At 39.3% G+C, this 25973-nt stretch overlaps 1 protein-coding gene across 8 annotated transcripts in view; it reads right to left on the bottom strand.

The window, feature by feature from the left end:
- Positions 1-25973, bottom strand: part of LOC147057014 (receptor-type tyrosine-protein phosphatase delta-like) — a 143612-nt gene that overhangs the window by 76386 nt on the left and 41253 nt on the right. For all 8 annotated transcript variants that reach the window (XM_085911165.1, XM_085911169.1, XM_085911172.1 and 5 more), the window contains 3 exons: positions 19693-19718; positions 9741-9816; positions 8010-8054 (listed from right to left, as the gene is read on the bottom strand). The gene's annotated coding sequence lies outside the window, so the exon portion shown is untranslated. The remainder of the gene's footprint in view (positions 1-8009; positions 8055-9740; positions 9817-19692; positions 19719-25973) is intronic.

The raw sequence follows: 25973 nt of genomic DNA, 5'->3' as shown, positions 1-25973 counted from the left end.
GATAGTGTTGGCAAAAACGTGGACACTCCACTCTCCATTAAAATAAAAAAATTGAGCCTTGAATATTCATTCACTCTACATTTGTTATACACTTTAAACACACAAGTCTGCTGTGTAAAGCTCTTTTCTATTTCCACAATTGATTATTAGCAAATTATGCTCGCTTGTTGCCGGGCGGCATTCTGCCTTGAAATTGGATTGTTGAAGTTAGAAAGTCATCACATGATACGAGAGGCATTTCAGAGAAGAAATTCATGATGATTATATTGTAATGTTTGTAAAATAAAGTTATATATTTTTAATCATGAAATTAAAATATTTGGAGATAAAGGTTACAGTATTTTATTGTTTGAATAATTTGAATAATTCAGTGTGTGACCAGACCAGCTAACCTTTCTCCAGAGACTTTCCACATCCATGTCTTTGTCAGAAAATATAGTTAACTATTACAAGAATAGACTTTGGGTTGATGATTGAACAAAACTAACAAATGAGGCCATTTCCTTGTAGTCATTGAAGAAGATCCTTAACATTCCTCATCTTAACATTGTGCTGACTTTCTACATTGGAATTTATTGGATTTTTTTTCTTGCGAAAACACGACCTTGTTTCATTCATTCTCTTTTTTTTTTTTTTCACTGACACCTTTCTCAATACGATACGGATCATATAAGCACAATAAACGAGACGACAACAACACAATGACAGTCTTTAGCGTTCCGCTTTAGAGCACACACCTTTCCTTATGTGACATCCCCTACTGTGCACTTAAAAGGCGCCGCTATTTTACTCTAGTCGTAAATATGTTCATATAGCGCTCACAATAGCGAACCTTGCACTGGTTTAGCCGCAGAGAAAAAGTCCATTTGTAATCCTTTGAAAACGCAAATTGAAGGCTGTTATTTCACTCTATAAAAGCACTGCAATCTTCATTGTGAGTGATTTTTTTTTCCGCATATACAACACAAGATGTGCTTGGCTGGGTTGCATGGTGGCGTTCTCGTCTCAGAATGTAAAGTAGCACTGGAAAGCAACCAAACTGTGATATGCACTTTAATCATATCCAAGAGACGGATACACTATGTCAGATCTCCACAAAGCTAGAAGGTATGACCCTGCAGTATGTGTGTTGTGTTTGTGTTTATTTGTGACAAAGGACTGAAAATGAGGGGGTGACGAAGGGGGGCGGAAAGCGGAAAGGGGGGGGGGGTGGCACAAGAGAAAGCAGCCCAGCAAGCGTGAAGAAGCTTTTATTAAAAACTAAGAGGCGACTGCAGAATGATGAACATCCAGCCTGCTCTTTCCTCATGGAGAAAATTGCATTTGGGCATATTGAGCTGTTTGGGAAGATGAAGAATGCACGTTAATGTGCGTATCTTCACGGTAGCACCTATTAGGAATTGAGAAAAGATCATATTTGAGGAGTATATTGTACACTGACCACACACACGCACAGACTTCATAAACAAAGGGTAGTCTGTGTATGTGTTGAATGAGGATGAAAATGAGGTGAGAGACATGCCGTGTAAAGTGGGGGGAAAATGAATGACAAAACTTGGCGAAGGTTTAAAGGGGACAATAGAAAAAAGCAAACACGAGTATAAAATGAGTCACCTTCCACATGCCATGCTTGTGGAGCTCGACGTTTTTTCAAGAGTGGCTGAAACACTATTTTTGAGCAGAACCGAACATTAGTCAAGTTACGTAAACATCTATAGATATCCTATACATGGTGGACACATTCAACAAACATGGTTGACATGCCATATGCTACAAACATAATATTTTCCACAATTCCATAGTTTCGGACACATTATTTTCATAACATTACTTTTGTTTATACAACCTACCCCACAAAAATCTGTTCACAGCTAATAACAGTGAGCTACAGAGGAAAAGCCAAGGAAAGTTGAAAGGCCTTAGCGGTTGACTCTGTACAATTCGGAAATCAAATAGTTTGGAGCAAAATGCGCCTAAAGTCGCGCAAACCTCAGTATTTAAGCTGTAATCATGAGGGACTCTGCACGAGACATCAGTTGTGCAAAAATCAAGGCTGAGTGAGCGCAACACGTGTTTTGCATTTTCTTCTTTGTGGAACCAAAACAAAGAAGAACAAAAAACAGAGCCACAACAAGGAGTGTTAAGAAAATAATATACAGCATTGATAGCGTTTGTAGACCCTTCAATCAAAACAAACCAAATGATACATAAATAAATGTATCTTTTACTAAATAATTGATATAAGGTAAAATGACAAGACAACCCAAGAGAAGCAAAGAGAAGAAACCTCAGGCAGCAGAGAGTATTCAAAAGTAGAATTAGCAGCAGAGTTTCAGAAATAAAAGATTGTTTGACCTTAAAGGTTTGACTTTATTTTTCCTCTGAAATCCAACTAAATTCAGCTAAATTCAATTTTGTGTGAACGCTGCACCCCCTGCCCGCCAAAAGAACAACATTATGTTGGGAGTTTGAAGCAATTGGAGTCATCAGGTTCCCTGGCAAGATGACAGCCCATTAACCAGGGCTGCTGACTCCCTCCAAATGGGTGACGAGTGACAAGCTGAGCAGCGACCATATTAGTGAAGAATTGCACGGCTGCATTTTGTCACGCTCCAAGACACAAACCTCCACCGGAATATTTTCGAGTAGCTTATTTGGACTTAAATGTAACCATAACAGGGATGTAAACAGACAAGGGATGTACATTTTGGATTGGCTAATTCTTCAAAAGTGTGTGTTTTGCATGCGTGCAGACATATTCACACAGGTCCCCGCAAAGTGGCTGTCACAGTGATTGGTTTCTTTTGCCAACCCACAATAGTCAATTATGTACTATTATACACCACAGCAACTCTCGTGGCCCGTATGCCTCGTGTGCGTGTATCCGTATATGTGGGTGTTATCGTGGGCGTGATTGGCAAATTGCTGGTTATGTATTGCAACGTGCTGAAAGAAGGGGAGGAGATATGTCAATGTGTTGGAAGAGGCCAGGAAGAAACGCATAGGGTGAATTGAAAAAAAAAAAGGACATGAAGAGGTTGATTGTATTTGACAGTGGTAGAAAAGACAACCTCATGGGGAGCCGCAGACCTCCAGTGAGTTGCGTGCTGATGACAGATGTCTGGTGGCCCGAGACATGCGAAATGCAGCCAAGCCGAAGCGGAGCTCACCACAGACTGAGGAACTCAGTCAGCGAATGACGAGTGTTCCATCATGGATGAGCAGCATATGACTGAGTGCTATGTGGCCGGATTTTTAAACACCATATCAAAGCGTCTTGAACGCATGATGGTGGCCAAGAGCACACAATGGTTTTCATATATTGCAAAATATCAGTCTGCTAGAAAACACTGCATTTGAATAACAACACAAGTCCATAACAACAAACCGCAGCAAGGCTAAACGCCGACGTTAACATTTCAGCAGAGATCTACTTAAAATAACTAAAACACTGAACATGATTAAACATGCGAACTTCAGAACAGTATGTCTGACGGTAAAAATAGATTTTGACGTAACTTCTTCTTCCAAAGTTTGTCTATTGTTATTATTCTCTGTGAAATGTGAAATACCGCCCCCTGTAGAGTTAGAGTGGCTATATTATTTATTTATTCATTTATTCATTCATTTATTTATTTATGTATTTATTTCTTTCTTTATTTCTTTATTTGTGTAGTAGGAAAAGGGTTATGATATTGTGAGAATAAAGTAGAACATCTGCGAGAAAAAAAACTTGGCTAAAACAGTCACAGAGATAAAAAAAAAAAAGAAAAACAAGTTTTATCTGAAGAATAATTAAGTAAAAAATATATTTTACACTATTATATCCAAGTATAGTGTGGATTTACTTACAATGCTTATTTATTTTTGTATTCATTTATTTTTATCTTATTTATTAGTATGCACTACCTTTTGGACAACGTTTCAAAACGGTCAAAATTTCACTGGTACTGTTTGATTGCCTACAATATGTTGCAGTATGTTGTAAAAAATGTTAAATGTATGTTAAACGTACCGGATTATTTTTCTTGCCTCATTTTAAATTTCATCAAGCTATTCAAATTCGTCCTGACTTAACCGTACATTCCTAATACTTGTCCAGTCTTTACGTCTATGAAGAATGACATTGATCTGTCTCGGCTTGATTTGCGGCCATGGGATGCTTCCGTAATCCCCACCCTAATCCATCGTCGTGTGTGTGTGTGAATGTGTGTGTGTGTCGGTATATAAAGGATCAGAAGGCCTCATTCCCATTACATGTACCTAATACCATATATATACCTGACAACACATTGGCCTGTACTCTTTGCACTTCTCCATTCCCTTTTTAGTCAGCAGAATAAATCCAGTACAACCTGGAAGATTTTGAGAGAAGACAGACGATGGAAAACAGTAGAAGTTGTTTTTATGTACCACTGTGGGAAAGTGTATATTATTATTTATCACCTTGAGAATGGATGACAGGATAGAATTAGTTCACTAGCTTCTTTTTTTATGGCCAAGTGCAGATTTATGTTGTCTCTTATAGGACAGCCTAAGTCAAACGTCACTTTGTTCATTCTATTAGTGAAGTATTGTGCTTGTTTTGACAGTAACTAGCACAGAAGCACCTGTAAAAAATCTGGCAAGCAATTTCATTCCTCTGTCTGTAAGCAGCTGAACAATATAGTACAAGCTGGATAGGAAGTGAATGCCCCTCATAACCACCCAGCCCTCACTGTGATTGGCTGGCAACCACTTCAGTGTGTACCCTCGCTTCTTGGCTAAAATCGGTCGGAATCGGCCCCAGCTCACCCGTGACCCTAATGAGGACAAGTGCTATAAAAAAAAAAAAAAAGATGCATCATGGACAGAAAGCGGAGACTAGGGGAAAACGTTACCCTCGCTCATTGGTAACCTGCTACAATGCAGTAAGAAATTATAATGTTGTGCTACGGTAAAGGGTTTGAAAAGTAGTATTTTATATTTCCTACAAATAATACATCAGTCTAAACATTCACATGGGTGGAGTTTTTCTTAAGGTATTTTTGTAGACGGGGGGATTAGAAAGGGGCATTTGCACCGTTGTGGGAGTGAACACAGCTGACTTGCTTCATGACACTTATTCCTTTTAAATTAATTTAAAATCATTCCGATTTAGGGAGAACTAAGAGTCTAGCCCAACCCCTGATTGAAAAATGTAATTTATTCGAAGAAAATTAGAAGTCATGTTTGTGATGATTAATTATGAGCTGGACCCTCATCTAACGTAATCTCATTAGAATTGTTCTGCATGCTAAAACCAACATTGATGTGTTTTTGTGCGTGCATGTGTGTGTGTGTGGGCCCCACCGAGCGGGTCTGGGGCCATCCTAATTATATGGTGTGACTCATGTGAGGGTAATTACAGCATGTGAGACAGTTCGGAACAAGGCTAGGAATGACCCAGAAATCCACGGGCTAATGAAGCGATAAGAAACACTCTTCTTCTCCTCTCGCCCACATGCTCACCTCACAGGAAGGGAAACGGACAGAGCTCGGCAAATAGAAAGTCAAAAAGACACCAGGGGGATCATGTCTCCCTCAGACTTCATTAGGGAGAGTGGTGAGATTTGGGAGCCAAGAGACGGCCTGGCCTGTCAGGCGCCGACCTCTTCCTCGTGCCCACTAATCTGCCTACTCTTTGTTCTCCGTCATATCTGGCCAAGGCTCCACAGTACCGAGGTCCCGTTCCACACGGCCAATGCAAAATTCTCTTTTGAAGAATGGCCTGGGTGTTATCCCTGTGTGAAGCCGGGTCTTGCAATGTGCAGGATGGGCTCGATGGCACAGCAGGCTGCACATTGTGCAGATATGGGAGACAAAGCATGTTTAAGTGCGTGTGATTGCTTGGCTGGGCTGCAAAGACTCAAGGCTCCTTTTAAATGTCAAATCAAATCAAAGGGTCATGTCAGGTTGGTTTATCTCCTTCCCCGCAAAAAAGGTTCTGGCGGGTTGCTGTTTTTAAGATTGGTGTTTAAGAAATTAAAATTTTAAATCAGACGTATTGTTTTGACATCTGCGTTAATTCTCATTTCCACTATGTACGTATTGTATACCTTAGCATCAGCAAAAGGAATAATTTGTCAAGGATTAAAATGTCATTACTTTGTTCGCTCATATGCAATTAAAGCAAGTCCCTAAACTCAAAATGAAACAATATTGAAAGTATTGCATCATTTTACTCATTTGTTTGATGACCAATTTTAAACTCACACAATCTAAGAAAATGAATATTTATTGTCATACCTCAGCAACAGTAAAATATGTCTTAGTAAAATGTACATGTTTTTACTACTTGCTGCAACTATGAATAAAAAAGTAAAATGTTTAATACAAACGATATATATATATATATATATTTATATATATATTATATATATTTATTATATAATATATTTATATAAAGCAATTCTAAAGCAACAGTCTGTGAAAAACATGTGGTCCAGGCTTCCAACACATCCTCAAAAACTGTTTGCAGAATATTTCGTGACACAAAGTGCTTGATATTTGATTGATGATTTGATTTGTTCAGCAACATGTGCAACCATCATGTGCACAATAAAGCCCAAAATGTCACATTATTGTGCCTTGCCAACAACTTATTGTGGCCACGAAAATCGTCACATAACTCACAAGCACTGGCCATGAAAATGCCATATTCCGTGATGATAGAATTGCAAATGGAGTGTTCCAGCATTTGTACCCACAGCAGTGTGGATTATTAAAAAGAGGAAGAAAAAAATCAACTGCATCCCTATTGAAATAGTACTGAAATGATTTCAACATTGCCTTCATTTAGCTGAACACGTTTGAGCTTGAAAGACACACAGTAACAAGAGCAAAGTGGAGTTTCTACTTCACACAGAATGTTGCCCGAACATAATCTTGATGTTCCAGGCTGAATTAATTCAAATCCTTGTCTAATGATATTAAAAAGGGATCATTTTCAATGCAGCTTCAAGTTAAACGCCAGATGATTTTCGGGGAAGTCTGAGAATGTTTCAGCGCAGCTTATGTTTTACATCTATCTTTTCTGGTGCATTTGACATTTTTAAATTCTTCATTTGTGTTTCCTAGAAATCTTTCCTTTAACCATTGTGACACTGACCTCTGCTTTGAATGCTAAATAGCAAAGAAGAGCCACAATGGGGTAGAAGATACTTCCTTAGAATTTTTTTTATATAGGTTTTCAAAACTATACCACCTAAAACAAATAAAATCATTCATCCATAAAAATTATTCATTTGGCGATTATGGTGTTATAGCACAATGCTGCTCAATATAATGCAAATCACCACAAAGGCCAAACAGGCCTAATTTAACCCAAAAGAGATACCCACCAAATAAAATAAAATAAAAACATTTTGAATTTCAAGCAAAAAAAAAAGGAAATGTTGAAAAATGCCATCATTCTTGAAACAATTATTAAAAGTAAAAAAATATATCTTGGAGCACCGTATCCCAGTGTTTTTTGGACACGTCTTTATTGCGCCTCCAAAAACACTGACATATGAAAACACAACACCTTGGCAATAACGACAACAATTCCCACTGGCAAAAAATACGACCTAACCTGACAGCAAATGTCTCATCTTCATAACATCTCCACTGATATGGCAATGGAAGTGATACCAAACACAACCCACTCATTATGTCACTTGTTGGTCTGTGAGGGAGACATGCAGGTTAACACAACCTACGCTGTGTCGCTCCTTTGCAGACGCAACATATGCGAGTGTGTCTTTTTGTGTGTGCGCGCTGTCCTAATCGCATTCCTTGCGAGACGAAGGCGAGATGCACACACACTGGCTGGAGGCACGTAATTTCAAATTCCCCCCCCCCCCTCTGTACGCCCCTCATATCCCACTCAGGTCTCCTTTCAGCACTAATATGCACTGTTACTATAGCAACCTCACACACTAATCCTGGCAGCCATTTCCAACATAAGTCATAAAATCAACAGCATCACCTGCACATGCACACGTTACCTTTAGTCATGTTTCATCATCCAGACGGACACTTTGAAGTGGGAGCTGAAATACAGTACAAGAGAAGAGTATAAACTTTCTGTAAACTTGATCAATAATTTGTCTTCTCGCCCAGGAAGAGTCATTTGCTTGATAAGCTTGTCTCTTTGATGAAGATAAATGAAGTGCGGGCTCGCAAATGCCCTGGATGCCAAATTGGGCCGATCAATTTCTCGACAGCTGGGCTTCACAAACTTTTTTACTTCAAGACCCAATTAAAAATGTGGTTCTTCCTCCTAACGTTTATCGCCACAATAATCAGCTCTTTCATTTATTTCTTTTGTGTGATGTGTTTTTCATCCACTTTAAAGCAAACATCAGTTTAGAATACCGTATTATTATTAGAGATTTGTATTTTTACAGTTAATACAAAATGTCAAAGAAAATCTGTAGCAACGGGAGCAACTTTTTTTTAAGCAATACAAAAAGTACTGTATGAACCTGACAAATAATTTTTTTATGTGAATTATAAATCATTAGTGTTTTTTTTTTGTCAATGCAAAATTAAGGATGTGCAAAGACTTGTACGAGCTTTTTGACAAAATAGACAGACGGACAGAGAGCCAAATAGATAACTTCCAGTAGAAATTGATCATTTTGGATCCATGTTTGGCAAAAAATACACAAAGTATGTTGCTCCACTGCCACCTCTAGACAAGATTGAATACTACATAAATTGATCAACCTGTCCTAAGAGTTAAAAGGGGTTCCTTTTCCTTCTTACATTTCAAAGTCATCATGTTAATACTATTATAATCAGATTTAATAATAATATCAGAGTAAAACTAAGATTAATCTTAAAACGTTTTTTTGTGTGCAAGTTTTCCATCTCAGAATAAGAAAAAAAAAACAGGACTGGAGAGTCAAGCACACATAATGTCTGATGCATCTTTTAACAGGGCAGAAAGGGCTAAACACATGATTTATATTTAGAATGGTGACGCCATGCAAAAGTCGACATGAGAGCAAAAGCTCAGCGATGCATTGGAGAGCTACATGGTCAATAATGGATAAGAGGCGGCCTTTTAAAAAAAAAAAAAAGACGAGGATCGCCACTCTGTCTTGTCTGCTTCTTTTGCAAGCCTGCCCACTCTGTAGAGGATGTTGGTTAAATTTTCATATTTTTGGCCCTCTGGAGTTACATAGAAAGGCAGGCTACACAAACACAGTACTGGCAATCGAGCTGTATTTAAACATTTCCTTCCCATTCCGATGGAAGAAAAGACTTGTAAACTGTGGTATGGGATGCGTTCAGCGTAATTTTTTTTCCTGCCCTGATCTGGAAGTGGGTCACGGGTGTACTTTGGGCGAGAGACTCCCTGAACCGGTCCCCAGGGAGCGATTCCAAACACAGCTAAGAAAAATTTTCAGATTAGCATAGGTCAATTTATATTTCTTTCTGCTTTGTAATCTCTGGAAGAATTTCCTGTGGCACCATGCTGCCTCTTACAGGTAAGTATTGGTACTATGACAGAAGTCTGATTTGGGGGAGGAGCTTCATCATTTTCCTTCTAGAGATTGCAAGATGTGTGGCGTTACTCGTATACACCACAAATGATTAATCCTCTCTTTGCATATAAAAAAAACCTTGTAGCAACCTACATCCAACTGCAATCCAACCCAGAATTATTCTTGCGAGATTTCATGTGAAACTGTTTGCATTTGGAGGTCATCGAAGCAGTGAGCTCTTACCCGCCTCAGTGAACAGGTCCCCGGTGCTGCTTCATCTTTGAGGATTGAAAGAGTCAGAAATCTCCCCAGAATTCTCCTGCAACACAGAAGGAGAGTGGGAAGGGGTGGGAAAAGGGAAGAGGAGATTAAAAAAAGCGAGCTTTTGCCTTTGCCTTTCAAAATTCAACGCTCTTAGAATCAATTCCAGCTTTTGGGCGAAGTTCCCTCTGGTGCTCTCACGTGTGGGTGTGTGCGTGAGTGTGTGTTTATGTGTGTTTGGGTCGTAGTAACCGGCATGCATCCTCAGTTAAAATGCTACAGCCAAGTTCTAAAAGCACATGGGTCAAACGGGCGGCCCAGTTTCAGCTCCCACACTGGAAGGGAGGGGGGGGCTTTTAAGGCTTTTAAAAGGCTCACTTCTTCTTGCCAGTTAAACGGACTGTGTTTATGTGTGGCCAGGAAAGTCAGTGTGGGAAAAGCATGCAGCACCTCTGTATGATAAACACACATTCTGACAGATGAAAGGGTTTGCATTAGGACACACGTGTGAATACTGACACGGAAGTGCGTGCGACGTAAGCAGCGAGGCGCTGTGGGCATTTGCACAGACAAAATGTGAACTCTGGTGGTTTGCAATTAAAATGACCCTGCTGGCGGCGGCGGCATATGTGAAGACTATTAAAACACACAAAGTTGAAGCTGTCACGAATCAAGAGTAAGTTTTTATTTTATTTTTTTCTGTGATTTTAAATCCATGTATCAATTCATATATATTCTATACGGCGTGTCCTCATTAGGGGCACAGTGTGCTGGAGTTTATCCCAGCTGATTTAGACTGGAGGGCACATATTGAGCAACCATTCCCAATGAAATCCTGAAATGTCAGCTTTTTTTTTTTTGTAAATCGCCTGCAAGAAAACCAGAGTACCGGAAGAAAAGACAGAATGTGCAAACATCATATAGGAAAGAAAGATTTGAACTCAGAAACCCAGAACTGTGAGGCGCATGTGCTAACCACTTACAATCTGTTCTGCCATCTTAAATACATAAAAATACAAATTTCCTTAAACAACAGTTTACAGTTGATTTATAGCTTGAGCTTCAATTCCAATCCAGGGAAGTTCACAATTAGAATGTGGTCCAAGGTGCCATAAGACATTACTACCGCTAGTCTGTGCTATTACACCATCCCTGCATTTCTGCTTTGTGACCGACTTAATAAATAGGGGCAGATGATGATGGCAGCATATATTATGGAGTGACTGCTCTGCAAAGTAGAACTGGGACACTTGGCATCAGTGTGTAGCATTTCTGACTTTTCAGCACTTTATTATAGGGTCAAAATGTCAAACTGATGAAGGTAGAGATATGACACTTATGTGTGATATGCACAAGGAATGAGGAAATTCAAACTCCGGTACCATCACAGAGTTTCATTCAGTTTTAATAATCACGGTTGGCGTATTAATTGAACACAACAACCTCAAATGTCAAATATTGTCTAAAACTGCTACAGTCAACCAAATCTACCCCCCCCCCCCAACCTTTCTTTTATCCTCAGGTAGAAAAGCATATTTTTAATCACACTTGTGCTGGGTCAACAGATGTAATTAAGACATCAGCAGCCTTGCTAGGAAAAAGAGAAACTAGATCATTTGGGAAACTTGTGTCGAAGCAGCCATTTATAGTTTACACGACCTGTGCTATAAGGTGTGTTTTTGTAGTTTGCAGTTTCTCTCACGGTGGAAGCCTAAAAAAGTTTAAAGCAATAATACGTCGTCATTTAAGCCCTTTCTCATCCTGGCCGATCCCCATCAAAAGAACCGCAACTCCCGTTTGAATTGCTGGATTTACCTGAGATATGAGATGAAATACTTGAAAGGAGAAATATTCCGTGAACTGACCTGAAAATAACTGCTTCAAAATAATAGTGGTCTCGGAGAGCCCGCTCGTAATACCGAGCACGGCGTTATGGTCACGGTGACTTCAGATCACCTACTTCATGGTCCATAAAATAACATAATGGTTGCTCAGGTTTAACGTGAGAATCAATTCTTGAATTCCAACACGAAACAAAATATTTATTATAACTGCTTTATGGATTTATGGGCTTTGATTAAATCCCACAAGAAAGTTTGACTGTAGCGACAAAGTGAAAAGACCAACAAAAGTTAATTCGACAAAACCAAACGATTCATGCAAAGCGATGGCCCAGTTTTGATTTGTTAACCCCAAGCAGGTCAAATCAGCGGCTCTTCAGTCACTCAGCATGTGTGAAACGTTCTTCTCGGGGTTCTGTCAACTGGCCTCAACATCAGTGAAAGTGGGTAAGCAGGGCAGCAGATGTGCTGTCTTTTCAAGCAAGGCTTACTTTGGATTTTTTTTTTTTTTTTGGGTGGGGGACAGCACAATTTGAACAAAAAGGGACTGTTTATCTATGGATAGGTGGAGAAGTTGTAAAATTGGAAGGGACATACAGGAAAAAAATATATATAAATATATATAAAAATATATAATTAAGGAGACAACTGAGTTTCATAATCACCAATTATGTTAAAAAAAAATCTTGAAAAAAAAAATGGATGGATGGTTGTTTTCAGATAATCATTTTCACCATGAAAAAATTTGGGAGCACATCGTAACCATACAATGAAATTTTAAAACCTGCTTTGTGAGAGGCCAACAACAATTACATCTTGGTACCTTTGTGTTAAATCATTCAAAACCTCCATATCACATGATCCACAATCATGGTTTTGCACAATATGATGTAGTATTTACAGAAAAGACACAAAATCAGGCATCGCAATGTTACTGTTGGATTGCTATGTGCTAAATTTGTATCTGGGCTGAATGACTTGCGGCCTCTCGTGGACATTTCTGAGTGAAATTAATTTAGCCTTGATGGCTTCATAACGTTAAGGTGTGCAGTGATTAACTCGCCTGACTCATGTAGGCGGAATGGGTCGTTTTACACACAGTGCCTATGAATGCTTGTCTTTCTACACGTGGGCTTTAATTGACCGACGAGCAGTCCAGATTGCGGTCTGATGTGGTCTGGGAGAGGTTTCAGTTTCCCATGACAGTTGAAGAGGATAACCGGTGTTCAACATGGATGGATGAATGACTTCATAATGTCCCTACGAGAACCTCCAAGGATATATCGGATAATAATGGAAAATGTTATCAATCTATTCACTTTTTAAAAAATTCCATTTCATTCACCATCTCCAAATTTAGCGTTGCAAAGACACAGTGACATCACAGATTGTGCCTGTCCAATGTGCAATATAAAGTCAATTTAAAATTATTGGCAACATAATGGAGTCCATTGACATAAGGTGCACAAAAACCCCTTTGTGAAACACGTCATGTTTTTGCTTAATAATCTCAGACGTGCTTGGGGTGGCCCCGGAGTCATAGATATCTAGCGACAATTGTGAATCATCATTTGGTACGGCAACAAATTACTCAGCGCTGTCCTACTTTCTAAGACATATTCGACACTACTGAGCCCGAGGCTATCGAAACAAGAGTGTGTGATTGTGAGAGACATTAAAAAAGTGTCTAAAATCGAATGCAAGAAAAATGAACGAGTGTAATGGAATGGAAGGCAGATAAAGGGTGCAAATGAGGAGGTGCAAATTTTATATGTCGGAAAGCTTTGCTTGTTGCTCTTGCAATATGGCACAAACCGTACATTAACTTTACTTCTTTCTCGCAGTTTGAATCAGATTTCACCAGTTCCACTTTTCTTTCACTGTTGCAAAACTTTAGTTGTATAAGAAGCACCTGATATTTCTCGCACCACGGCAGGTGAGGATTCATTTCAGCGGAATTAATAGAAAAAAAAGGTGGCAAAAATGTCACGCGAGTGTTATTGTGTGAGATCGACCCGACCAGACACCTTCTTATTGTTTTTCCACTTTCGACACGGTGACAATTGTTAGCCTGATATTGAAAGCCAGCCGCTGCAAGAATATGAAGCAGAATTAAAAGACGACCCGGAATAACTGCTGAGGGGTTCCTAATGAAGCCTCACAGACCCTGCAACAACGTGACCCATTTTCTATCTCCTCTCTCTTCTTCCTCTCCTAACATTGATGCGGCTGCCCTCAATTCTTTACCGGTTGAGAATCTACAGAAATTTAATTAGAACAGACAAAAATAACTGATCAATGTTTTTAAATTCAATTCCTCCAAACCATTCGTATTTAGGATAACTTGAGTTTATGAGGAGTCCGGCGGGGGTCAGATTGAATTGATGGCAGGAAATGTCACCATGAAAATTACAACAGCCCAAATGAACTTTCATTTCAAGAGCTGAAAAATTAGATTGAGTGGATGACATAACCGCCTTGTCCTTCTACTTTTTAACTCATCATTTCATGGTGCCAATACTAAGGGAATGATTAAAATTCCCTTTTCTCATTTAAACAACCGCAAGGAGGATTCATAGGAGGTGCAGATTTTATTTGAGGGGAGACAAATGCTGGAAGTGCTGAGGAGGACTTAGACATGATGATGTTTTTGATAGGAACCTGAAAGTACCTCACTAGGGCTGAACTATTTTCAGAAAAAAAATGGATTTCTGATTTCCTGTTTACAGTATCACATTTATTTTTCTCTCTGCTTATTTATTTACATATTTAGGTTTTCATTTTCATGCAAATATATTAGCAATTTCCTAAATGTAATTCAATCTATTTAACAAACAAAAGTCCCATAGAAAAGTAACATTTTTAAATTTGAAGTAATTTTGTGACTTATTGTTGTGTAGCGCTCAAAATGCAGTCCTGCAATATTGTTGTTTTAAATATTCAATATACCTTTGACCTCTGACTTGAAATCTTCATAACATCACTACAGCAGATTTTTTTTTAAAATCTATTTAGTTTGAAATTGAAAAAATGTTTCTTATTTTATTTAACAAAGAAGATTGCGCACAATATTATAAAAATAAAAAACAATTGTTCATACTTTATATTGTCATTATTTTGTTGTTTAATAAAACCCTGACATGAGGTCACTGAGCTTAACCTGCAAAAAAAAAAAAAAAGCTCATCAACATGAAATAGTTGCTCCTCAGAGAACGTCATTGATTCGCAAAACTGCTCTATAAAGACGGAAATTTATTTCAAGACTTGGAATGTAAAACCGAGATTCCAGTAAAAATGTCAGGCTCAAATCGTACAAATGGTCAAGATAACCTCATCTGAGTATGATTGAGAATATTTGAACTAGAATGGACAAAACTGAGTACAAATGTAGCGCTGGTTGTCAATAACTAGGACTAATGTGGTCTTCTTTATTTCATTTGTTATGGATGAAACACAAAAGATGCTCCGAGTGGATATGGATACTTTGAAATATACTTTGATCACTTCCAGTAATGCTGATGAATAATGCGACCAATCACTTTTGATGTGGAGTCATTAGGTTGTCCTTTTTTTTTTTTTTTTTCCCAGCATCTATTGGTTACCAGTTTGACATGTGTGTGTGTGTGTACATGTGTGTTTATTATATATGTGTATTTGCATAAATGTATTGGAGCATGTACTAGTATGTGTGTGTGAGTGTGTGTGTGTGTTTGTTCACGCTAAAGCACTTGCACTGCCATTCGACAGGGTAAAAATGAGATGGCGCAAATCCTCCAATGAGAGGAACCACACACACACACATACATACACACTACACAAAAACACACACGCACACATACACAAACATACACACTACACAAATACACACACTACTCAAACACACACACGTAAACAAACGTAATGTGTAGGCATGAGCTATGGTTTTACCGTCCCAACCTCTGAGCTCCACTACCTAACCCATAAAAAAAAAAAATCATCCTTCAAACGATCTCTCCATGAATCCATTGATTCTCTCTCAGTCCACACATTTCCCTCAGACTACTTCTCCTGCTTTTTCCACTTTGTCATTTCGCACCTTTCTTCCCATCTCGTCCTGCATTCTTTCCTCCCCACATGCAGGGCCGAGTTTCTCCTTTTGCTTTAAAAAAAAAAAGCCTCTCACTTACATCTCCTACTTCCTCTCCACTCCAAGCCTACATTAGCTTGACCTCACATCTCTCCTTTCCTCTCCTCTTTTGCTCTCCGTTCTTCTCTAAACTTTCATCATACGCCTCACCGCTTGATCTATTAATCTCTCTATGTCTCTCCCTCCGTCTTCCTTATCCCCTCAGCTCCATTCCTCCCTTGCCACCCTCCTCCTCCTCCTCACCCCATTTTTCTCACCCTTCCCAGTTTTGGCACCTGCTTCTGAATACGTCTAGACCAGTGAGGGAAGGAGTGAGTAGAAGGAAAGACAACTACGATAAAAGACATTGTGAAAGGTTCATGATTGGACATTTGTTAAAAGTGAAGACGTATTCTTTTGCCATTTGCGTTTGTGTGTACGTGTGTGTGTGTGTTTGTGTGTATGTTTGGCCCCAAGGCATCAAAAGAGCAATCATTCAGTGAATCACACCAACTTAACACCTCAGTCCGCTCGGTTGTCATTTCTTCTCAAATTGCGCCCCACTTTTTTTTTTTGAGACCTGCCCAATTCACACATGCTATCAAAGTGTAAGAAATTTGATCTAAGGGGAATTTTGACATTTTTCTGCCACAATAGGCGCTGGGATTGAAGTGAGCGAATTTAGGCAAAGTGACGGCGAGCAAGGCTTCAGTCGGGAGATGAGAGAAACCAGGACAAACAGATGCTAGATTACATCTTTATATGCCACACATACGCACACACACCGAGCCAGCGTCTTTGATCGACTTGAGTGCTTCCCACTGAGTGCGTACGTGTGTGCGTGCAGCGGGATGCGGTAATTAACCTTTCTCCTGCTGAGCCGAGCTATTAAAACTACGACTGTAAAGGGGTTTTGTCACGATCATAAAGCATAACACAAGTTGGTTTGTTAAGTGCTGTTGAGCACATTCAATGACACGCTTTGCCACATCGTGCATGAGGACATTGCTACAAGTCCGGATGGATTTTCTTTACGACTAAAGGTAACCTTAAGCTTTCATCAACAGTGAAGTTAATTACTCGACATTTTTCTTATTTACCCCAAAAATGCTGTACATTGGACCTTCTATTGTTAGGTGTCAAACCCAAGGCCTGGGGGCTATATACAGCCCGCCACATCATTTTATGTGGCCCGTGAAGACAAATTGTGCATTGAGAAATGGTCTTCACTTAAGAAAAATACAGAGATTGCTAGCAATCTTTTTAAAATATTTGACTTGTTTTTTTTTTTGTTTTTTTTTTTACTAGTCACTGATTTTAAAACTTGTTATTCATCAATTTTTTGTGCATTCTATATGGTGTATAAAATAAGCCGTTTACAGTCATATTGAGCCTCCGAAGGAAAGATGCGGCCCGCGACAAAAAATGTGTTTGAACAAAGGAGCGTCAAATGATTACTTTTGACGATGGGTTTTGCTTTATGAGAGGCATCACAAGAAGCACAAGAAGCAATATTCTGATGGGGGTGCTTCAGTCCAATTTATCAGAAATAGAATACAATGAAAAGAGCTAAACAACACTTGGGGCCTTGTTATAATACTGATTTATTTTCTACCTCGACTTACCACGATGAATACACACACATGAAAAAGTCTCAAATTGGGGCCAATGTGACAGATGGGCCAATGCAACTGAAACAAGCGCCTTTGTGACCTCAAGTGCGTTTAGTGGACGAGCACTAGCCAAAGCTTAGCCACTAATGAGGTTCTATTCGTAACTCCAACTGAGTCCACTCCAAATAGTGGTGACCAGACACACACCACGCGAGGGAGGCTGAGCTTTATCACACATGCGCATGCACACACAAGCATGCACTGAGAGGCAAAACAACCTTGAGCACCAAAGCAAATAAAACACCAAGGGGCACACTAACATGCTATTGCTTGGCAGCCTCATTTACTAGTTTGACATTTAAGATATTTTTAGATTGCAATGGAAAATATTGAAACTATTCTAATCCAATGTCCTGTAAGGTTAGCAGTCTATTACTTACGGATAGGATGCAGAATTACTATTATTAATGAGCCTCAAAGGAGGTTGGCCTGTTTTTGTTTAATTCATACTGAATGCACAGAAGTTGTTTATGTGACATGTTCACCATTGAGTACATGCGAGATTGATGCTGATTGTTTTTTTTTTGTATGTGTTGTTCAAGACCATCGGTCAGTAAAATAATTAAAACCGAATATTAGTGATGGTGATTATTCATCTTGAATGAATAAGACGACCTGCAATTATTTATCACAGTGCCAATTAAATGGCTGTGATTCAAGGTGATATTGTATATACTGTACAGTACCATGCCAAACTCTAAGGCAGCATTATATGTTGTATTGAATATAAATAGTGAGCGCATCACAAAGCACAGACCTCCGCGACAGCTGAAAAGTGGGGAAAAAAACAAATAAAAAAACACCTTGAGCATTGCTGTGGTCCTTGGTACATGCCGGTTTTTTTTCTCAACTCGAGGTATTTGAGCCGACTATTACGAAACATCATCTCTGCCTGAGAGTAATAAGTTTGAGATATACTCAAGCTGCAAGCCCTGATCCTCAAATAAATAATAACAGTGGATGTGCTGGGTAAAAGTTGGAGGCGGTTATGACTAACACTTTGTGACAGTCAGTTAGAGATGACTGGGGATTTGTTGTACTGTACGTTATCATTATTGTTTGTGTGTGAACCGTATAATTCAATAACACAGGCGCTTCCATTTAATCTCTTTTTCTCAAAGTGAGACTTTAACTGATGGAGGATTCTTCTATCTATTCACAAAGCAAGTGCTGTAGTTGTACTACTATTCATTTTGTGTTTCATTTATTAAGATCCCAAATAGCAGACACTATATTGTGTGTTTATACTGCACGTGCTGTTGGCAGGCTTGTTCCTCCTGATTTATTAAGATTGAGATTTTCTACTAAGATGCTACATTGAATATGATTTATTCTAACAGTGCTTGTTGGCCACAGGTGAAAAAAGGGATGACAGACTTAATGGAAGGGCAAATCTGGGATGATGCATTGAGAAGATATAATTCTGGTTGGTAAGAAACCGAGTTTGCACCCATTTTTGCAAGTGTAAACCTTTAGTAAATCAGGTCTACAGTTCCATGCACCCTCATCAGTTATAGAAAAGCTAATTATGGCCTCATTAAAGCAGACATATGAAATGAATTGTGACCTTTATAAAACAGCTTCTAATTCACTTTGATGATACACTATGTGGTAATTAAAGAAAAAATATCTCAGCTATTGCCATGGTGATTGAAGATAATCAATTTTATTGTGCTTTTCATATATGCATGTTTTAGAATTAGCCTTGGTGTTAATCATAGCGGTCTTTTATGGAACTGGGTGCTTGTGACATTGCATTGTTGCTCCAGTCACTTTAATTGCTGAGTGTCCAAGCTTCCCAAGGCTTTGAGTTACAAGCTGTTGCTTCGTCCATTTTTTTTCTTTCTATTGTGAAAAAAATAGCTATTCATTTAAAAGTAATAACTACACAGCTACAGTATTCCAAAATTCATGTCGGCACACATACAACACTCCATCTTCTATTGTTGTGATTTGTACAGTAATTCCATTATTTTAAACCAGCTACTTTTTAACATTCTCTTTTATTATGTCGAATTATTCTTTATAAACAAGACAGTGTTTTCTTAAACACAAAATATAACTACTTTGGCGCTAATAAGAAATTTCCAATCAACTCTTGTGTGAGTTCAAATTATCTAGTCTGTGCCAGCTCAGGCTCTGCGTTGTGTTTTTTTTTTTAGTTTTTATGTGAACACAACGTGCAGTGAGCTCAACATCATTTGCCAATGTAGATTGCTTTGTGACAGGACATAGGACAGCGTGCTGTTGGCATGCTGTGTTTTGAGGATGTGGGGAGGGTGAAAATAAATCAGGGAATAATGAGACTCTCTTACCTTAAGAAGCACTTCAACACGTCAAACTGTGAAGAGACAAGGGGGGGAGAGAGAAAATGGAATTTAATAGAGATGTCGGCATGGATACATGGAGATTTAATTCCAATTTTAAGATCGATTACAATGCTGGTTAGTTTCAGGTGTTAACAGTAATCGTGAGTGGTAACTAGTTCAAACCAGTTCCCAGGCTTGTGAGGAGAAACCCAAAGCGGGTCCAATTCAAAAACTAGTAACAATAAGTAAGCAGTTGAATGTTTTAAGTGGTAATGATGCAGATGCAGACAGAAGTAGTACAAAGCTGTAGCAATGAAAACCATTTGATAGGGATGTCATGAAATAATCATAAATCAGGCTGCTCCGAAAGAGTCCATTGGAGAGCTTGCCGAATTTCAACAAACACAAATACTCCAGAAAAAAAGTCTTCATTTGCTGAATCCCTGGAACCTGTACAATATTTATTCCCCTCAAACCCCAACAGAGCAAGGCTGAAAGTGGGGCGATAGTGTTGGTGCACTGTGCGTTCTCCTTCGTCTTTGTTTTCTTGTGCCAGACGTTAAAATAACGATGCAGTAAATTGCTGTCATCTCTTATTGCAAAACTCACCTCACTTAAACTGACCACAACATTAGGTACATATGCGCATTCTAATCAGATCCAATGCAAACTCACATTTTTGAACGTCTCTGTGGTTATACATGAGATTGAATTGCCTTAAGGACTCCTCAGAGAGCATTATTGCTTATGTACTTCATAAAGTGTCCAGTGAGGTTAAAAAAAATGGCAACTAATCCCCTTTAAGGATTAGAAAGATCCATAATTGGTTTCATTGTTTCCCTAAATTTAAATAAAAACTGCCTGAATGTCTCTCAGCATTGCCATATAAGGAAGTCGAACGTGTTACGTTGGAAAATAATGCTGAATAAGAGTCAAATATAAAACCAAAGTGTCTGAAAATAAAAGAAAATATGTATCAAGTAATTGGGTTGTTTGGGAGAATAATATACAAATTTAATTAAATTGGATGCATCTTGCTGCAAATAGAACTAATCTGTAATTAAGCGACAAGCAAATAGAATTGCAACGTATCAATAAACACCGGCCATGCACACATACACCCACACGCATAAACACACACGCTTGAGGAGATCAGAGTGTTTCATTAGTGAGGTGCGGATAGATAACCCTCCCAAAGGAGACATTGACCAAGAGGCCATTGATCTACTGAGCTAAGCTATTTCGCGTGTGTGCGTGTGTGTGAAAATAAAGTAAGTACCCTACTGATGGAGTCTTTAAATTGTTAAAGTAAGCACAGTAAATCTAATCCAGTTGTGTTTAATGGAGAGCAAAAGAAGCAAGCTGTTGGCATATTCATTAGGTCCAATTACTCTGTCCAATCACTAGCAGCCAACCAGAGCCACCATCAGTGATATTTATGCCCAGGATAATCATCAGCAGATTGATAGCCTATAAGTCATAAATAAAAGGAATTTATGAGATTCACCAAATGACAACATGGTGCACGTGGGGGCATATTGTATCATTTGATCTGCCGGGAAAGGAGACGTGAAGTGTAAATCAATCTGGCCAATGCTGCAATCAGGGTCTTATTGATGACTCAATAAAGATCACCGGCTCAGAGGTTGTAATCATCATTTATGATAATAATATAACGGCACTAATTCCTGTGATAAATGTGCTGTAAACAAACAATCAAGCCACTAGGACGTGGTGCTATCTCGTGTGCATGCTCCAGTGTTTCCCATCTCCATGTGGCGGCCTTGTAATTAGCTTTGCAGCTTGTTGTCTTACATTGGATGTGAAGGTAATTGGGGCTCTTGGACACACACTCTCAATCTCTGTCAAAGCCAGTGTGTGTTGCATACTGGAGCCCGGCCAAGGATTTAGTGTGTGCTCAGCCTGCGCTAAAGCAGCTTGTGATTCATTAGTGATGAGTGCATTTAGGAGTGAAATGAGAGTCTGAGTGGCCCGATGGCTGCTTGCATCATTATAGTGTCCACTTAGACCGCTAAGTCTAACGCTACTGCCCCGGTACTAAAACAGTAAGGAAATATTGTCGGACACCGTAGTGGTTTAGTGAATTTTCAGAAGTCAGAAGACGACCAGACGTTCCATTCGGTGTTGTTTGTAAAACACAACTCTTTCTGTTTTACAACATGATGTCTTTTAATATACATTGATCATTTTTGTGTGTTGAAGTTTCTATTGCACACAACTCTGAACTGCTCTAACACAATTTGAGAGGCGTCCAGCCATATATCGCGTTTCATTCCCTTGCTGACCTCTGAGCAGACTGATGTAGAAACAAATAAAAACACGAGTAAATGAATAAAATCAAAATAATCCTTAGTAGGGTTAAAGATGTACTGCTTTAAGGCCATTTGGTTTGTTCTAGCCTGTGTGTACATGGGTGAGTATTTTCATATAATGAAGTCAGTCAGTTGTGGTATTAATTACTGGTTTACACCTGCTTGTCTCAGCGAATCATACACATAGACGCAGCAAAACAAGTTCTCATTTTCAGTTTATACGATACACTCTTAGACAAACACATCTTTTCCTCTCATCACCTGGGCATGTTCCCTACACCTCCTTTCTCACTCACTCATGCCTTCCTTCACTTCTCACCATCTGCTTAGACAGTCTACTGTCTGCCTCACGTACAGCGTGTAAGTGTTCATGTGTGTGTGTGTGTGTGTGTGTGTGTGTGTGTGTGTGTGTGTGTGTGTGTGTGTGTGTGTGTGTGTGTGTGTGTGTTCTCCCACCCCATTTCCCCAACAAAGGCCACAGCCGCCGCTGGTTTGCTGAATAAAAGATGACAGTCTCGCTATCAGGAGATTAGCGGCTCACAAAACAGTCATTTTGTCCAACTGAAGGAGCGACACCAAAGCGATCACAAGCGATTCAGAGCGTCACTCTGAAAGGAAATGAACAAATGAAATCTCATGTACACTATATATGAATGCATGCACTGTATCTAAATACTGCACATGCAAAGAGAAACATTTCATTTTGGTTGTTGTCTACAATGATACAGAGGGTTCGATATTCGGAGTACGATCACACGTCGTCTGTCTGCCTGCCCACCCATTAAATTCAGCAAAATCCCATTACACAATCTGCGCCATAATTTAGACCTACTCTGAGACGGTCTAAAGTTTTTTCTACTTTGTCCCCAACAGGTTTGTAAAATAAAACACCTTCAATGTAATGTGTAACCTGTTGCCATTCACCAAGAGAAAAAAATCAGCTTTGAGTTGTTTGAAATGAAATTAGAATCATTTTTGATTGGTGGTGTGCTGTCCAAAATGTAAAATATGTGTTTTGACTCAGTAAAGGTTTGCAAACACCGTTTTATTGTGACCGTAACATATTGACAATAACGCTCGCCACCAAATGAAAACTATTTCATTCACTCTCGCCCACTTTTGTTATCGTGATCTTGATACGAGTCTCTCTCCACACATTTACTCGTCCGCTCCCCACCTTCCGTCTCTCACACACTCTCAAACACGCACAGAAAGCACGTCGAGCATATGGCTATTCCTCTCTTCTTTGAAGACCGGCTTTGAAGCTATGGCGCTCGTATCGATTGGCGCTCAGATGAGCTCACTTCACCAGAGCCCTGCGATTATCTGTCGCTTTATTTCAAACAGTGCGCTGGAGACTTGAGGTGGGGAGAGGAGGGATGGGGGAGCTTACCCACTCCACCCATCACTCACTCACACACTCATACAAACACCCAAACGGGGAGATAATGAGATGAGCTTACGTGCCCGATCCCGATACTTAAGTCAAGCCGCACGTCAAAACTGACAAGTGGGAGAGTGTTGAGTGAGTGAGGAGGAGGACACAGTGATAGAAAAAGAGTCTGGGAAAAGGGATGAAACTAAAGAGAGGGGAGAAAAAAAAAAAAAGTTCCACCCTACGGTGCTGCTCTGATTAAAAACAAAACCTGCTCCCCAAGTGGAGATTTAAGGCATTATTTGTCAAAATGAATAAGAAATTATTTTAGGTTCAAGGTCGGTAGCTGCTTGATCTTAATGGTGTTTCTCACATAAACATAATAGCGGGTCTTATCAAAATATATAAAATCCGATGCACTTTTGCAGAGTGTATTATTGAGCGTTGTGCCCATGGGAGTACGACAGTGAGGGAGTCAGGGTGACATGAAATGTTAATGGTGTGCCCAGAGCAGCAGAACTTCATAAAAGAGTTGATTTAGAAACTTCAGTAGCTTTCAGGGACAGTGAACATTGTAGAACCACAGACACACAAGAGACGCACACAACACATACACAGACAGACATAAAGCCACGACATGAACTCTCTTCGGCTTTCTATTCCATGGACTTGTTATTGAGAATAAACACTTTTAGTGGAGAATTTAAGGGAAATAAAAGCAGGGTTGTTGGATCTATTGTACAAATATGATGATACTGACATGTAATGAGGAGAACAAATTCTCTGGCTCCGCCATCTTTAATTTTCTATTGGTGGATTGGATGTTCAAAATGGATTGCGTTCAACCTTTAGAGGTTTAAACCGTGTATAATGGTTACACACAAAGAACTGGTTGCTATATGTGCATATGTACTAAAGTATATAGTCACTTGACCTACATCTTATACTGTATGCATACATATATACCGTATATTAAGAAAAAGGGTGTGTATTGGTACCACAGTGCAAGTTTGTGAGGAATGAAATGCGCATATGTGTGTTTGTGTTCATGCCTCTGCTCTCGTTAGGTCGGCATCCAACCATAGCAATCAGCAGTGATCCAGACTCAGCATCAATTATGGCTCCATTAGGCACAACCCCCTACTGGTGCACACACACACACACACACACACACACACACACACACACACACACACACACACACACACACACACACACACACACACACACACACGCACGCACACACACACACACGGACACCTGTGCTCATTAAGGTGCACACACACACACACACTTATGTGCATCCACGTTTCCTCTGGTGTAATTAACAAATGCTGCGTGGACAAAGCGCCGCTAATGAAGGTGTTAAGCTGTATTGATTAGAATGTAAAAATCGGAAATGGCAGCCAAGTGAACATTTTTTTTTGCATGCTATTGGCAAATTTGAGGACAAGTGAAAATTATTAAACAGTATAGGCAAATGGATAATCTTAGAGGTACTTTTACCATGAAAAAAAATTAACTATTAACAAGACTTGATTTATTAAAACAAAGTAATAATGAGCAATGAAGTGGAACTGTTATCTTTTTGCCAAAAGCAAACTGAACAAAGCCAGTTAAAGAACTAATATAATCCATTGATCTACTTTATCCACCCATCCATCAATTTTCTATAGTGCTTGTCCCCATAAGGATAATGAATGAGATTGAGTCAATCCCAGCTGACTTTGGAGAAGCAGGTTACACTCTGAACTGGTTTCCAGCGATGAAAAAAATATTTACACTAACATTCCTACCTATGGACAATTCTTCAGATCTTGACATTTTTCCATGCATGTTTTTGTAATGTTGCAAGGAGAAAACATTCAAAAGTCAGACATGGTAACCATCGTCTGTTGTGCTCCCATTTTATATTAATTAATCCATCCATTTTCTATATTGCGTTTTCTTTTCAGGGTCGTCAGGCCACATCATAACAAGAAGCTGAAATCCTCGTAAAGGGCACATCTTCAATTGCTTGATTCAGTAACGACACTGACAATTCTCTGTATTGATGCGCTACGGTAAGCAATAACAATATGATACATAGCAATACTGATCTTTTGTCTGACAGTTATAGTGTAAATATAGATGGGGAAATAATGGCAATCATGCACTTGAGAGAGAGAGAGAGAGAGAGAGAGAGAGAGAGAGAACGAGAGAGCGAGAGAGATGATATTGCCATGTCTTTAACAAAAGTATCAAACTATAAAGATAATACTGCCATAAATATAACAAAAAGCATATACGCAAATACAAAGTGATCTGGATGACTGGGTAAGTGGAAAACCATATTGCTGAGAGTGTAAAATGCCATAGGTCATATGTCAAAGGTTAAAGTCCAGTCAGCAAGAGTCGATCCCACAAGAGACTTCACCTCTACTCACACAGTGTCATTGCTGTGCTTGTGGAATGTGTGTGCGTGTGCGTCTGTGTGCTTTTGTCGTTCCGTTTCAGGTTCGCCCCACACTGAGTGTGCAGGATCCTGAGACTCATGTTCAAGTGTGGCAAACTGTTGGGCAGCGTTTTTTTCTGCGATT

This window comes from Syngnathus leptorhynchus, chromosome 5 (genome assembly GCF_054491065.1).
Source record: "Syngnathus leptorhynchus isolate UIUO chromosome 5, UIUO_Slep, whole genome shotgun sequence".
In the NCBI taxonomy this organism is placed as follows: Eukaryota; Metazoa; Chordata; class Actinopteri; order Syngnathiformes; family Syngnathidae; genus Syngnathus; species Syngnathus leptorhynchus.
Note: the sequence above shows the minus strand (reverse complement) of the source record. Positions and strands in the feature narration are given on the sequence as shown.